Source organism: Moschus berezovskii, chromosome 27 (assembly GCF_049115385.1).
Source record: "Moschus berezovskii isolate FMDL1 chromosome 27, NW_MosBer_1.0, whole genome shotgun sequence".
NCBI lineage: Eukaryota > Metazoa > Chordata > Mammalia > Artiodactyla > Moschidae > Moschus > Moschus berezovskii.
Window position 1 is genome coordinate 470,948 of NC_142486.1, and position 16,590 is coordinate 487,537.

Here is a 16,590-nt window from a genome sequence, read left to right on the forward strand (position 1 = left end):
ATGGGATTAACTTCTAAAATAAATTGTAACAAGCAAGGAGCACTACACTGTGTTTATATGCACCCTATGTAGGGGCTTCCCTGGTGGTCCAGTGGCCAAGACTCTGCACTCCTAATGCAGAGAGCCCGGGTCTAATCTCTGGTCAGGGAACTAGATCTCACATGCTACCACCAAGAGATCACATGCCACACCTAAAGATCCCACGTGCTGCAACGAATATCAGAGATCTTGGAGCCACAGCTAAGATCCGGGCCAGCCCGATAAGTATTTTTTTAAAAAAACGAACGCACCGTATGTGAAAGGAGAGGAGCTGCCTATATATGCTTTATCTGCAGAGGACATTTCTAGAAGGTTACAGAAGAAATTGGTAAGGGTGGTGTCATCTGAGGAGGGCACCTGTAGGGCTGAGGGGCTGGCGTGGAAATCGGGTCTGTGCCTCTTGATCCCGTTGAATTTACTTTCCTCATGCACGTGTTTGTTCACTAGTCAAAAGCATATGTCAGCTGAGACTTAACTGCCAAATGCAAAATCCAAATTAACTGTGGGTGATGATCTTGGCTCCTGTTGGCACATGTTTCTTCTGTGTAAACAGAGCCCAATTCCCGGGAAGGACATTCAGGGTGAAGCAAAATGGTTACCAAAAACTCGTCTCATTGAGAAATGAAAATGCAAAGACTTGTGCCCAAGTGTTCATAGCTCCTTTATTCCAGCCCCAAGCTGGAAATCACCCAAATGCCCATTGCTGTTATGAATGGGTAAACTGCAGTGTGTCCACACGACAGAAGACAGCAGTCAAAGGGCACCAAGCACTGCAAGGCGGGCGGGGCACTCAGACCTTAGTCTGCAGCCAGCCAGGCGTGAGGAGTGCATCTTTTGCTGGACTTCTAGAACAGGCAAAGCCAAACCACGGTTCTCTTAACCACCGAATCAGTGACCAATGTTTAGGTACCTGTTCCTCTCTGCTCTACTGGGAGGAGGGGGGGCGCGGGGTGTGTGTGTTATCTTGTGTGAACTTTTTCCTAACTGAAAGTATCAAAACTTTAGAAACAATCATTGGTTGAGTTTGGAAGTCAAAAGCTTAAGACTAAGTGCTCTCAGAGGCTGCCTCCTCCAGGCAGGAACAGGAAGGATGGTGCTGTGTTACCAAAGGCTTGCCTCTCCACTCCCAGTTACAACCAGCCTGGAAAATTAAATCCTTTCTAAAGATAAATCTTTCTTCCTGATTTTTCCCCATTTTCACAGTCCTGACACCCAGGCACTGCCTGTGTGATGCAGACAAGAGGAGCAATTACTGGGTGGTACTTAGGGTGATGGGCTTTGGATACACTTAGTTCCTTCTTGTTTTCCAGACTTGAGTCATTTATAATGTTAATGGCAGGGCTGTAGTACATGACAATTGGTATCTCAGCAAGGGGGCTGTAGCCTCCATTCAAGCATTACCCTCTCAGCCCTGCACCTTTGCCTTCAGGAGCTGGCTGGGACACAGGTCTGGAACCGATCCCAAATGCAAAAGCACCTGCTCCGTTGCTTAGGAGTTTTCTCAATGTCTTGGTATAATTTGAAGACGCAACCAGTGCCCTGGCTGGCTGACAACAAATGGTAACTAGACAAGAGTCCATCTGGAAGTCTAGGCGCCTTCTTCCCGCCTAGCTGATGGCACTTCTATCCTCTAGGATTACATTCGTTCCTTTATATTTCTATTCTTTAAAAACCGAGTTGACAGTTTTGGCTAAGATTGAGAGTGAAGAAAAGTGGTGAGACTGGCAAATGTAAAACTGGGGACAACAGCGGCCTTTTAAACTGCTGTAGGGGGACTGGGTTTGGGGCAGAACTCTGGCCCTTTCCCAGCCTCCCAGTGACAGGCGTCTGAGTTGGGATCTTCATCCTCCGGATCAATTGTCCGAGGCCCCGCGTACCCGGGTTTCACAAGCGCACACACATGGGTCTCGCCGCTCGCCCGGCTCCAGTTGGCCAAGGTGCGGCGGGCAAACCCAATGGAAACGACCCTCCTGGTGGCCTTGGTCTTCGTGTGTGATGACACCTTTGGCAACTAACGCCTCTCATGGCAGTGCTTTAGCCTGTCCCTCTTCCCGTGATTAACGAGACGGAATTAACCTTTCAGAAACTACTGTGAACATTTCACACGGCTTGAAATCCGTGATGACATTTAATGGCGAGTCCAAAATTAGGAATTTCGCTTTGGCGTATAAAATTCCTACAGGACAACCGTACCGCCCGACAACTCAGCGACAAAGTTTCTGCGGCCCGCTCCGCCTTGGCCCAGAGGTCCCGGCGGCCGGCCTCCGGCGCCGGGGCCCGCGACGCTGTGACGCTCGCCGTGACGGAGCCGACGGGCTTCGGACCCGCGGTCCCGGCCCTCACGACGGGGGCGCCGCCACCCCTCCCGCTCGCAGCTCCGCCGCCGCCTGAGAAGGAAGCGCGACCAACACCGCGGCCGCTGACGGGCGCCGCATCCGCGCTCGCGCGGCCCCCACGTCTGCGCCCTGCCCCGCAGCACCGAACGCCCCAGCGACCCCGCGCCTCAGACTCCCCGGGCCCAGCCAGCGGCCCTCCCAGCGGTCCTTGCGGCGAGGGCGCGGCCGCGTGACCCGGACCCGGCCAATCGGGGGCGCCCGCGGCGCTGCTCTCTGGCGGCGGCCGGGCCCCTGATTGGCCGGATCTCGGTCACGTGCCCCGGCCGCGCCCCTCCCGCCTGGGTGCGGCCCCGCCCGGACGCTGCAGACTAGCGGCGCACCGCGTGACGTCAGCAGTGTTGAGTGGCTGGTCTTCCGGTTAGGGCGGGGAGGTGTCGCTGTTGCTTTCCTGAGGAGAAATGGCGCCGGAGGCCTCGTCAAACTGCATCCGTGGTCCAACCACGCCTTTTCGGTTGAGTCGCTGAAACGTGTTTAGCTTAAGCCAGTTTGAGCTGCACGTTTTGATACTTGCCCGATAAAACGTAAGAGTTGAAACAAATACTACCAGAACGACCTGGGAAAAAGATTCATTTTTCACGTCCTAGGCTTGTGACTCAGAACGTCTTCGGGCCGACACGGACTGTACTCCCATTCCTCCGACTGGGCTCCCTTCCCACCGTTCTCCAGCCCCCAGAGATTTGGGAGGGGACAGGGGCGGGGCCGCTGCTCACAGATAGCTTTGCCAGTCGGCCAGTATCCCCTTGTGGTGACGCTCTGAGGCACAGCCATGCCCCTCTGAGTACAGACTCTGTACCCCAAACACAACTGGGGGTCCTGACAGGGGCCCAGCGGGGCGCAGTCCGCGCAGAGCCCACCGCACCTGTTAGCAACATCCTTCCTGAAGGGAAGAATAGGGCGGGAGAAGTGGGCGAGGCAGGCGTGCCCTTCCTTACCACACCCTCTTTCCTTCCTTCGGGCCTGGGGCAGAGAGCGCTCCAAGTCCGCCCACAAACATACCTGGGCTCCTTGAAGAAGTGACTGATCCCAGGGCTAGGTCAGGGAAAGTCCAAGGTGAGCCTGGAAACTCCTGCATTGCCAGAAAGGAAGGAATGGCCCCAAAAGGGATGGGAACTCAGGAGCCAACGTGAAGGAGCTCCTAGTGGCCAAAGCTGGAACTATGTGACTGGCAAAATTAATAACAAAATTTTGTGAGTTACAGAGTAATGTAAATATCCACGAGTCCCTAGTGATATATATATAAAAAAGAGAATTCCCTGGTGGGCCGGTGGCTAGAACTCCACACTCTTCACTGCAGAGTGCCTGGGTTCAATCCCTGGTTCGGGAACTAAGATCCCACAAGCCATGTGGTGTGGCCAAAAAGAAAAAAGAATAAGTGAGGGAGGAAGGACAGGCCTTCCTGACAAAAATATCCCGATAGAGTAGGAATGAGAGAAATAGAAAATCAACCTTAGACAAACACTACAGTAATACTTGTCCCAAACAAGATCTACTGATGATTTCTAAGATTAGTGGCCAAAAGTTTTGAGATAGCCTATTACTCAAATGTCTCCCCCAAAATATTTTTTAATTACAAAGGGATTAATAGTAACTTCATGGTGTAGAAACTTGACCAAAACACCTTAACCAAGTGATAAAGGTATAAGATATAACATTGTTGACGTTGAGAAATGAGACAGAGTACATGGGAACCCCATACCATTTTTACAAAAATGAAAGGGAATGAAGATGAATTCACTGCTCTCGTGGGCCAGGTGAGCAGGGGACCTTCAGAATTGGGGTTAACCCTTGTGTCTCAGAGCGGCTGGGGTGGATGGGCTTCTGTAGAATCTGCTGCCCAACCTGTCTCTACTGGCTTGGCAGGAACCAATGCTGTGAGCAGGAACAAACTTGGAAATTTGGAGGAGCAGCAAGGAGGCAGAACAGGAGCTCACAGATGAGTGAGAAGAGGACGGTGAGAGGTGAGATCAGACATACAGCGTGAGTCAGACCATCAGGACCACAGCAGCTGAGGGTAGAGAGCATAGTCTCCCCTACCCCTTCATGTCTCCTCCCACGTCCTTTTTACCATAATTCTGTTATTCTTGTACGTTTCCCTTGAGTACCTGTGTGGCATTGAACAATACAAAATCCTTAAATCTCTGTATCTTGTCCCATGAGCTTTGGATGGCGTGGTATTCTTTCCCCCCAACAGAAGACAGGGGTCCTGTCCTTTCCTCTTCCACTTCCACTTACCTTCCATCACCCAAACTTTTGCTTGAGTATTGTCAAGATTGGTCTTTACAGTTTGAATGGCTTGAAAATGCTTTTTCGTGCTTTGCTTGTAGATTGTAGAAGCTCCCAAAGCCTGTCTTTTCCCCTGGAGTTGTCTGTCTCTGAGCCCTGGTCTCCGTCCAGACCTGCTGCCTGGCTGTCACTGCAGACATCATGCGTGGCCCACCAGTCCTTCGCTTTCCCTGTACTTGGTTCCAGCTTCATATGCTGAAGTACATTTTAAGCATGTCCTCAGAAGGGGATGTCTTTCTGTATCTAAAAAGGCTTTTAATTTGTACTGCTAACTTGGCATCGGTTTCTAGATCCCAAATTTTTCCTCAGCATTTTGAGGGCCCAGCTCTGTCATTATCTCACAGTTGACAGTTTGATAGTCATTCCTTTGGAGGAATCACAAGTTTTACCTTCAGATGCTTCTGAAACCTCTATCCCTAATACTCTGACATTTCACAAGAACAGGTCTAAATTGGATCTTTTTGTTCATTCATCCTACAGGGGCCCTTCCATTTTCTACAACTTTTTGTATTTAAGAACTTTCTTTCCATTTTCTCTAGTCTCTTCTTCTGGAACTTCTGCGTACATGAAGTTAAACATCCTAGACACATCCTCCACGATTCCTTCATTTCTTACCTATGTTTTCTCCTCTTCCTCTTCTTTTTAGGTCATTTCTTTTATGTCCTAAGATAATTTTTTTACTTTATTTTCTAAGTATTTTATTGAAAAAAAAAAAAAGTATCTTATTGATCTTTTTATTTTTTACCATTTACCTTTTAAGTTTCTTTTTCTATAAATGAACTTTATTGAGGTTTAATTTATATACAATCAAATGGTCCCATTTTTAAGTGTATATTTTTATGAGTTTTGACAAATATATACAACTGTGTAATCACATTACAATCCAGGCATGGAACATTTCCCCAAAGTTTTCTTGGTCCCCTTCCCAGTCAAACCCCACTCCACGCCCAGGCCATGGGTGGTCACTGATCAGATTTCTGTCATTACAGATTACAGTATCATTTCTTTACTGTCATGCTTAGCGTGTGTTTTTGAGACTTACCCACATTTTTGCATGTATCAGCTGTTCATTCCATTTTTATTGCTGAGTCATATTCTATTGTATCATAGTTTTTTATCTGTTCATCAGTTGAGGACATTTGGGTTTATCCAGTTCAGTTTTGAATAATGGCTAAAGACATTCATTTACAAGTCTGTGTGTGAACATACATCTGTATTTTGCCTGAGCAAATACTGAAGGGTGGAATTTCTGGGTGGCCTGTTAAGTGTGTGCTTAACTCTATAGTAAACTGCTGATCTCTTTCCCAAAGTAGTTGTACCACTCGACGGTCCCAGAAATGCACGAGTGTTCCATTGCCTCTGAATCTTCTTCATCACTCAGTGGGGTCAGAACTTAACTTAGTTACTCCAGGTAACTTAGTTTCCTTGACAGGCCTCTCTCCTAAATAGAAAGGTTGAGGGGAGTGTCCTGTCCGAGGGTCAGTGTTACCAGGTGCCAGGCCGAGGGAGGAACTCCTTGGGGAGCCCCACCCCCCTCTAAAAGCAGTTTGCTTGGTTTCTGTAGAGAGAGAAGCCTGGCCTTGGAACCAGGGCGCCAGGCCAGCTGCCAGCTGCTCTGTGGCCTGGGTCTGTGAGGGAACAGTTGTTCATCCCCGGACCTCTGGTTAATCCCCAGTGCCAGCCCCACCTACCCTGAGCCTCTGAGACCAGGACGGACAAGCCCCTGCCTCGGCACAGCGCTCCTGTTCTGGGATGCTGCTCCCTCTGCCCACACGTCCCCAAACTTGTTGAATGCTCTCATCTGCTGACGCCTCCGTCGCCACCCACCGCCTTCCTGTGCTTCTCCACTAATCGTTTCAGTGAAGACGCCTTCGGGGAGAAGACAAGCTGCTGTGCTGAGTTCTTCTCTGCATTGAGACCTCTGCGGGCAGAGACGGATGTCCAGGGGCATCATGTGAGGTGGAGGAGCAGATCGCAAAATGGCACATACGGGGCGTGCACTTTATGTTGATAAAAACATACGCACGTATACACGGAGAGTGACAGGACAGACATGAGCACGTAAGCGTTGTCTCTGGCTGATGGGGTTAACGTGACCTATGGGTTTTTTAAATGTTTTAAACACACGTTTTTCTAATCTGTGGTCGTGAGTGTGGCAGTTTGTATAGTGTCTGAAGGGGAGGGTCACATGGATCTAATCTGGATTTTCAGGTGGACAGGGAGGAAGGCGCAGGTGGGGACTGATCTCAAGTCCCAGGTGTGACAGGAAATTTCTTGTAAACCAGCCACAACTTTGTTGTCTCCCCAGGACCACAGATGGTCTGGGGTGGCTGTGAGTTCAGGGACACGTTGTCCCTTCATGCCCTATGGAGCTGAGTAAAGTGACATTTCCACATTCTGAGATCAGAAGTAAGACTTTGCTAAGAAATGTGCCTCCTGCCCTGACAGAAGAGAGCTGACCCCAAGGAGACTTTCCACGGGCTCCCTAAGACCCGCACGATTTGGTACCAAAACAGTGTTCTTTCAGCTCTTAGCTACTTTGGTTGGAAGTGAGGAGTTTCAAATCATCTTTTTTTTAAGGTTTATTTTATTATTTTTGGCTGTGCTAGGTCTTTATTGCCGCACAGGCTTTTCCCTGGTTCTGGCGAGTGGAGGCCGTGTTGGTGCGTGGATTTCTCACTGCGGGGCTCCTCTTGTGGTGGAGACAGGCTCTAGGCATGTGGGCTCTGCCCCTGTGCTACACGGGCTCAGTTGCTCCGTGGCATATGGGATCCTCTGAGGCCAGGGATCAAACCAGCGTCCCTGGGGAGCCCTATTTTTAATTATTTTTTATTTTCTAAATCTTTACTCATTTCTTTTGTCTGCATCGGGTCTTAGACGCGCTGTGCAGGCTCTTCATTGTGGAGCATGGGCGGCTCTCCAGCTGCCCCGTGGCACGTGGGGTCTTAGCTCCCTGAAAGGGGTCAAACCGGCATCCCCGGCATCGGAAGGCAGATTCTTAACCACTGGGCCACCAGGAAAGTCCCAGATCGTCCTTGTGATGTCTGGGAAGCATTTAACGAGCCTGCAGAACACTCAGAACAGAGCCTGTCCACAGACAGAACCAGCTACACCTTCCATCCACATGTCTGTTGCCAGTGCGAAGGTAGATCCCGGCCAACCCCATCAGTCAGTGAGCTTCTCACCAAGGGAGCAGACAGGCCTCAGCTGCTCAATGTCCTCCAAGCCTGTGGGCACAACCCTGTGAATAAAGGTGAGCCCTGCTCACCGGATACGGGGCTTCTCACGAGGAAGGTTGGGTCACCTTTCACTTTCCTCAGAACATGCAGTAACAAGGACATTTCTGACTTTACAGAAATGGAAGCAGAAGTCTCTTAGATCAAGAAACCTGTCCTTGTTGCGTTCAGAGAAAAGACGTTCGCATGCTGGTCTGCCGTCAAAGCTGCTCTCTCAGTGCACACGGAGGAATGCCTGCCTCTGGTCTGGAAATTCATCAGGGATGAGGCCAGAGAGACAGCCTGCCCGAAGACAGAGCTTTATATGCTTTTCTCCAGCCTTTGAAGGATCTCTGGAGAGACCACAAGCGGATGAACTGGCTGCACCTGGTTATGCGATGTTCCTTGTCGCTCGTGAGGATAACTCAGGAGCAAACACTGTAAGACAACAGAACTGCTGCCGCGCTCAGAAGACTCCTGCCGGGATTTCCCGTTTCAGTCCCTCTGTGCTTTACAACGACGTCCCCGAGGAGGAGGCTCACCTTACAGTGACTTCCGGTACACTTCCGGTGTTTAAGAGTGGACACGTGGACGTGGGGGCATGTGTGGTAAACTCACAGATGCAAAGGGCCTGACTCTATAAACAGCCAGTCACCAGCACACGCCTGCAGCTACCAGGCAGGTGGGCACTTTCTGAGACTGGGAACCACCCTCCACAAGTCCTGACCCTGGTGCTACAGGGATGTCGTCATCACGGGAGTGAGGCTGTGAGTCAGGGTGTCATGGCTTCAGAACAGAGCTGCTGCTCAGCGTGAAATGTATGTTTGTCTGTGTCCAGCGTCCTGCTGCAAGAAAGAAGGGCATCCCCAGAGTCCAGAGACGTGTTGTTAGGGAGGGACAGGAGGAGGGAAGGCCTCCTGCTCACCAGGACAGAAGGACTTAGTTTTTGCCAATCCATTAGCCCTGCTGTGTGTGCAGCCTCCTTTACATTAAAAAGGATACAGATACGGATAAACGCATGAATGTGGGTGAATCTCCAGGGAATTTTGCTGGGCTTAAAAAGCCAACCTCAAAAGGTGATACACTGTAGGATACCATTTATACAACATTTTTGAAACGACGAAATTTTAGAAAAAGAGAGCAGGCTAGTGGTCTCCAGGGGCCAGGTACAAGGGGTAGAAAGGGGGGTGGGGGCTGCAGAGGGCACAGGAGAGACCCCCGGGAAGCTGAGACCTCCCGGCACCTTCATGCCTGGTCACCTGACGCCCATGCCCACGCTTGGAGTGGCCTTCATTCTTGCCCCTCTGTCTCCCCAGGGCGCTGTTTTCAAGCTGCCCTTCCCCCTTGGGACAGGTTGAAGCCGACAAGCAGGTGAATTCTATAATCAGTGGGAGGATTTCTTCCATGGGAAGTACCTCGACAAGGCTGCTTTCCAGATGCCACAAAATCGTATTAAAGTTCACATAACATTTGCCATCGCAACCACTTCTCAGTGTCCAGTTCAGGGGTGTCTAGAATATTCACGCTGTTGTGCAGCCATCACCACTGTCCATCTCCAGAACTGTCTCGCCTTCCCAGACTGAGACCCCGTCTCCATTAAATACTGACCCCACCCGCCTCCCTCAGTCCCTGGTGCTCAGTCCCCAGCTTCCTGTCTCTGTGGCCCTGGCTGCTCCAGGGACCCTCCCGAGCTCGCGTGGGCCGTCCCCATGCCCGCCGGTCCTCGCTGTTGTCCGTTCCGACTGTTGCCAGTGTGATGGGGGTGGAGTGGTGTGGGGTTTCCTGAGTTTGCATTTGGCTGGTCACCAGTGGGCCCAGTCAACCCTCCACCCTCCTGTCACACATCTGCGTTCCTGTCCCTGTGGACTGCCGTCCCCACCCTCTGCCCACTTTGCTGCTGCTTTTCTCTTTGTTGGGTTGCAGGAGGTTCTCGTATATTCTAACCAGTCGTAACTCCCGGTCTGTTTGAAAGACAGCAGATCCCTGCTGACCTGTCATCTGTCTGCTGGCTTGTTCACGGTGTCTTTTGCTGAACAGATGTCTTTCACTTTGATGGAGTCAGGCCCATCAGTGTTTCGCTGTAAGGTCTGTGCTCTGGAGGTTTACGAAACGCTGCCCCACCTGGGAAACAGCTTCCTTCAGTCTCTTCTTTCGATGGCGTAGTGTTCCTTCTCAGTTGGGTTGTCACTCATCTGGAATTTAGTTTTATTTCTTTAAAAATAAAATTTCAATGAGGAAGGATGGCAAGATATTCATAGTTGTTAATTAGGATAATGGAGTCATTATCCCAAAGTACAGTACAAGTCTGTACTTTTTCCACAGTTTAACATTTAGAAATGTTAACATTTAGAAACTTAAAATTTCTAAAAATTTCTCAGTATTTTGTGCAAAATACAGGTAAACTCAATAAGAAAGGAAAACAATCTGCGATGCCCCTACTTGGATACAATCACTGGCAACATTTGTTCTGTGCCCTGTGTGTGTATGTGTGTCTACACACACATGGAATCAGAGAAGCTACTTTTTTCAGTTAACAGCTTATCATTTCCTGAGCACATTTCACACCCTGGTCTCTGCAGAGATATGACACTGTGAGCACTGTTTTCTTTCTCAAGGAGAACTGGCTTTGTTCTTGGAGCTCTCTCTTCCCTCCCTTAACTGTAAGACATCAGGGCCTTCCCTGGTGGCTTAATGGCAAAGACTCTGCCTGACGACGCAGGAGACACAAGTTCAACCCCTGATCCAGGAAGCTCCCACATGCAACTGAGCCTGAGCGCCACAACCACTGAGCCTCTGCTCTGGAGCCCAAGCTGCAACTACTGAAGCCCGTGATCCTTAGAGCCCATGCTCTGCAACAAGGGAAGCCACAACAATTAGAAGCCCTCACACCACAACTAGAGAAAAGCCCTCATAGAAAGGAAGACCCAGCACAGCCAAAAATAAAAATAAATAAAGGTTCCAGGTCAACTTCCCTCATTGTGATCCTCTCACACTGACTGAAGCATCCCCCCCACCCCCCATTTAGAAACCAGTGTTTCCACCCATTTTGCTTTTTTCAGTACAGTTCAGTTCAGTCTCTCAGTTGTGTCCAAATCTGTGACCCCATGGACTGCAGCACGCCAAGCTTCCCTGTCCATCACCAACTCCTGGAGCTTGCTCAAACTCACATCCATCGAGTCAGTGATGCCATCCAACTCTCTCATCCTCTGTCATCCCCTTCTCCTCCTGCCTTCAGTCTTTCCCAGAATCAAAGGAGTCAGTTCTTCACATCACGTGGCCAAAGGATTGGAGTTTCAGCTTCAGCATCAGTCCTTCCAATGAACACCCAGGACTGATCTCCTTTAGGATGGACTGGTTGGATCTCCTTGCAGTCCAAGGGATTCTCAAGAGTCTTCTCCAACACCACAGTTCAAAACTGTCAATTCTTCGGTGCTCAGCTTTCTTTATAGTCCAACCCTCACATCCATACATGACTTCTGGAAAAACCATAGCTTTGACTAGTTGGACCTTTGTCAGCAAAGTAATGTCCCTGCTTTTTAATATGCTGTCTAGGTTGGTCATAGGTTTTCTTCCAAGGAGCAAGTGTCTTTTAATGTCATGGCTACAGTCACCATCTACAATGATTTTGGAGCTCAAAAAAATAAAGTCAGCCACTGTTTCCATTGTTTCCCCATCTATTTGCCATGAAGTGATGGGACCAGATGCTATGATCTTAGTTTTCTGAATGTTGAGTTTTAAGCCAAACTTTTCACTCCTCTTTCACTCATCAAGAGGCTCTTTAGTTCTTCACTTTCTGCCATAAGGGTGGTGTCCTCTGTATATCTGAGGTTATTGGTATTTCTCCCGGCAATCTTGAGTCCAACTTATGCTTCATCCAGCCTGGCATTTCACATGATGTACTCTGCATATAAGTTAAATAAGCAGGGTGACAATACATAGCTTTGATGTACTCCTTTCCCAATTTGGAACCGGTCTGTTGTTCCATGTCCAGTTCTAACTGTTGCTTCCTGACCTGCAGACAGATTTCTCAGGCGGCAGGTATGGTGGTCTGGTATTCCCGTCTCTTGAAGAATTTTCCACATTTTGTTGTGATCCACACAGTCAAAGGCTTTGTCATAATCAATAAAGCAGAAGTAGATAGATGTTTTTCTGGAACTCTCTCGTTTTTGATGATCCAATGGATGTTGGCAATTTGATCTCTGGTTCCTCTGCTTTTTTGAATTGTGAATTCTTGCTCTGTGAGCATAAGACACATGCTCAAACACACATGTTACACATGGCTCTTCCCCCTGGAATACGGTGTCAGGTGGGCAGCAAATCTGATTTTCAGGGGTGGGTCCCAGCCCCTACTAAGTATGGGACGCACAGCAGGCATCCAGTAAACACATGTTGAATTAATGCAGTCCCGATGAGAAGGGAGATGGGGAGTAAGCACCCAAGAAGCTGTCTGGGTGGGCATGCAGGAGACACGGGTGGGTGGGGTTGAGCTGGGTAAGACTTCTCAGAGTAAGGCCTGCAGGGGAAGGTGGAAAGCAGGGGAGACGCGGCCAGCACAGCGAGAGGGGAGGACTCCCATTGGCCCCGACATTGCCCGCGGAGAAGTCTCTTCCAGCTTGGGCCTCTCTCTTCTGGCTGCTCTGCAGGTGTCTGTGGCCATGCTGAAGGGCGCAGGGCTGCCGCAGTGCAAGGTGGACTCCCTCACACCCACAGGCTGATACCAACCAGCCGAAGCACAAACTAGAGAAGCCGGTCGGGGCTGACACAGTCCCTCCAGGGAAGCCCTCCAGGCCTGTGCCTGAGTTGGCGCCAGGGGCTCTGACCCCGGTTTCAGCCTCCTTCCACCAGGGATCTGTCCCTGGTTCCACAGTCCGCCCCCACCAGGTGGAGGAGAAAGGAGCGGAGTCCTGCGTTTGCCCATCACTGGGGCCTGAGGTGGGGGCTGTCAGCGCTGCTTCTGCCCTCAGGGGCCGCCTGTTTTCTCTTTCACTGCAGAGGGTTTGTTGTTTTCAGCTGGGAACATTTTCGCATCCCCCAGCCTGGAGGTCTGAATGGTGAGGCTGAGGGCGGTAGGGACGGGGACCAGGATGGGAAGCAGGGACTTCTACTCTCAAGGATTTTTGCGGCTTTCCCAACGCGGCCTGCTCTCCCCCCAGACCTGGCGGGACCCTCAGGATTTTGCGAGCTCCCTTTCATTACGTACTGGGGGTTCCACAGAGCCCCACCAGGACCTCTTCCCCTCCGTTGGCCTTATGGCATGTGGGTTTGCATCCTTCCCTGTCTGCTGGTGGTGGTGAAATTTTTTTTTTTCTTGTAAATTGGCCTCGGTCGTTTTGTAATTATTGGGAGGAAAAAGATGGACTCTGTGGCCTGCCTTCCATGTCGAATCCTTACCCAGAAGTGCCCCTGATGTCTACACCGCTGTCCACTAGGAACACCACGAGTGCCACCTATGAAACCTCGCATCTTCTAGAAGCTGCACTAAAATCTCAGAGAAACAGATGAAATTAATTTGATATTATGACAGAGAATGAGACAGTTGGATGGTATCATTGACTCAATGGACATGAGTTTGAGAAAACTCCAGGAGATAAGGAAGGACAGAGAAGCCTGGTGTGCTACAGTCCATGGGGTCCCAAAGAGTCGGACACGACTGCGTGACTGAACAACAGATGTTTTATTTAACCGATATATCCAAAATATTGGGTTTTCCTGGTGGCTCAGTGGTAAAGAATCCACCTGCCAAGCTGGAGACAAGGGTTTGATCCCTGTGTCAGGAAGATTCCCTGGAGAAGGAAATAGCAATCCAATCCAGTACTCTTGCCTGGAGAACCTCATGGACAGAGGAGACTGGTGGCCTGCGGTCTGTGGGGTCACAGAGTCAGACTCGACTAAGGGAGTAAACCACGGCAAAATCCAAAATATCAGAACTTAACAAATAAGCAATATTGTTAAATGCTTCACCTTCTTTTTCAGAGTTAAGTCTTCAAAATTCTGTGCACAGCTCACCTCCATTCCAGCTAGCCACAGTCCCAGTGACAGTAATTACACGTGGCTGGTAGCTACTGTGGACAACTGGCAGCCCTAGACTTAATCCGCGTATTTATGCTCCTCAATCCACTCCTCCCCCGGCCTTACACCCCACTCCCACTCCGCCCTCCCAGGCGACACTCAAAACACAAAAGACACAACCTTCTCTCCTCTGCACTGCTCCTATTGACCACCTAACCTGCTTATAAAAAGGCATCTGTAAAATTTATACTGGGGATGTGACTTCCTGCAAGCTCACCGAAAGACACAGCCCCTGTGCTGAGTTAGTAACGTAAGAGAAGAAAAAGGCCATCCTTTCTCTTATAAAGCCTACAAGGACAGCCAGCTAACACTGCATTCAGTTCAGTTCAGTCGCTCAGTCGTGTCCGACTCTCCGCGACCCCATGAATCAAAGCACGCCAGGCCTCCCTGTCCATCACCAACTCCCGGAATTCACACAAACTCATGTCCACAGAGTCGGTGATGCCATCCAGCCATCTCATTCTCTGTCGTCCCCTTCTCCTCCCGCCCCCAACCTTTCCCAGCATCAGAGTCTTTTCCAGTGAATCAACTCGTCGCATGAGGTAGCCAAAGTATTGCAGTTTCAGCTTTAGCATCAGTCCTTCCAGTGAACACCCAGAACTGATCTCCTTTAGGATGGACTGGTTGGATCTCCTTGAAGTCCAAGGGACTCTCAAGAGTCTTCTCCAACACCACAGTTCAAAAGCATCAATTCTTTGGCGATCAGCTTTCTTCACAGTCCAACTCTCACATCCATACATGACCACGGGAAAAACCATAGCCTTGACTAGATGGACCTTTGTTGGCAAAGTAATGTCTCTGCTTTTTAATATACTATCTAGGTTGGTCATAACTTTCCTTCCAAGGAGTAAGTGTCTTTTAATTTCATGGCTGCAGTCAGCATCTGCAGTGATTTTGGAGCCCCCAAAAAAGTAAAGTCTGACACTGTTTCCACTGTTTTTCCATCTATTTCCCATGAAGTGATGGGACCAGATGCCATGATCTTTGTTTTCTGAATGTTGAGCTTCAAGCCAACCTTTTCACTCTCCTCTTTCACTTTCATCAAGAGGTTTTTAGTTCCTTTTCACTTTCTGCCATAAGGGTAGTGTCATCTGCACATCTGAGGTTATTGATATTTCTCCCAGCAATCTTGATTCCAGCTTGTGCTTCTTCCAGCCCAGCATTCCTCATGATGTACTCTGCATATAAGTTAAATAAGCAAGGTGGTGACAACATACAGCCTTGACATACTCCTTTTCCTATTTGGAACCAGTCTGTTGTTCCATGTCCAGTTCTGACTGTTGCTTCCTGACCTGCATACAGGTTTCTCAAGAGGCAGGTCAGGTGGTCTGGGATTCCCATCTCTTTCAGAATTTTCCACAGTTTATTGTGATCCACACAGTCAAGGCTTTGGCATAGTCAATGAAGCAGAAATACATGTTTTCCTGGAACTCTCTTGCTTTCTCCATGATCCAGCGGATGTTGGCAATTTGATCTCTGGTGCCTCTGCCTTTTCTAAAACCTGCTTGAACATCTGGGAGTTCACAGTTCACATATTGCTGAAGCCTGGCTTGGAGAATTTTGAGCATGACTTTACTAGCGTGTGAGATGAGTGCAATTGTGTGGTAGTTTGAGCATTCTTTGGCATTGCCTTTCTTTGGGATTGGAATGAAGACTGACCTTTTCCAGTCCTGTGGCCACTGCTGAGTTTTCCAAATTTGCTGGCATATTGAGTGCAGCACTTTCACAGCATCGTCTTTCAAGATTTGAAATAGCTCAACTGGAATTCCATCACCTCCATTAGCTTTGTTCGTAGTGATGCTTTCTAAGGCCCACTTGACTTCACATTCCAAGATGTCTGGCTCTAGGTCAGTGATCACATTATCGTGACTATCTTGGTCGTGAAGATCTTTTTTGTACAGTTCTTCTGTGTATTCTTGTCACCTCTTAATATCTTCTGCTTCTGTTAGGTCCATAGCATTCCTGTCCTTTATTGAGCCCATCTTTGCATGAAATGTTCCCTTGGAATCTCTAATTTTCTTGAAGAGATCTCTTGTTGTTCCTATTCTGTTGTTTTCCTCTATTTCTTTGCATTGATCACTGAGGAAGGCTTTCTTATCTCTCCTTGCTATTCTTTGGAACTCTGCATTCAGATGCTTATCTTTCCTTTTCTCCTTTGCTTTTCCGTCTCTTCACAGCTATTTGTAAGGCCTCCTCAGACAGCCATTTTGCTTTTTTGCATTTCTCTTCCAGGGGGATGGTTTGGTCCCTGTCTCCTGTACAATGTCAGGAACCTCCGTCCAGAGTTTATCAGGCACTCTATCTATCAGATATAGTCCCTTAAATCTATTTCTCACTTCCACTGTATAATCATAAAGTTCACTGCCATTACTGTAATAAATACGTTCTCATTAAAATAGCCCATGCAACTGGTTTTTTCTTTCCCGCGCTATAAGTCTTTTCGTGAGAGGGCAATTTGGCAAAGTCTTCTCGCCCTCGCCTGCCTGCTAACCTGCTGGAGCCGCGTTTCCTCTTTTGTAAAGTAGGATAATAATAGCGTCTTTATCTACCTGGCAAATCGGTTCTGAAACTCAAAGAGATAGTAAAAG

At 49.1% G+C, this 16,590-nt stretch overlaps 2 long non-coding RNA genes across 5 annotated transcripts; one reads left to right on the plus strand and one right to left on the minus strand.

The window, feature by feature from the left end:
* Nucleotides 1-2,148: 2,148 nt before the first annotated feature.
* LOC148773598 (uncharacterized) lies at nucleotides 2,149-3,558 on the minus strand. 2 transcript variants are annotated; one of them, XR_016036631.1, is made up of 2 exons: nucleotides 3,432-3,558; nucleotides 2,149-2,988 (listed from the first exon to the last, which is right to left on the minus strand). It is a non-coding gene; the product is annotated as an uncharacterized LOC148773598 (long non-coding RNA). The 2 variants fall into 2 exon arrangements; XR_016036632.1 differs by having other exon boundaries at nucleotides 2,149-3,312; nucleotides 3,432-3,546.
* LOC129545813 (uncharacterized) lies at nucleotides 2,806-9,806 on the plus strand. 3 transcript variants are annotated; one of them, XR_008683761.2, is made up of 4 exons: nucleotides 2,806-2,956; nucleotides 4,296-4,393; nucleotides 6,283-6,779; nucleotides 8,074-9,806. It is a non-coding gene; the product is annotated as an uncharacterized LOC129545813 (long non-coding RNA). The 3 variants fall into 3 exon arrangements; XR_008683763.2 differs by having other exon boundaries at nucleotides 6,394-6,779; XR_008683762.2 differs by lacking the exon at nucleotides 2,806-2,956 and adding an exon at nucleotides 3,941-4,186.
* The last annotated feature ends 6,784 nt before the right edge of the window (nucleotides 9,807-16,590 follow it).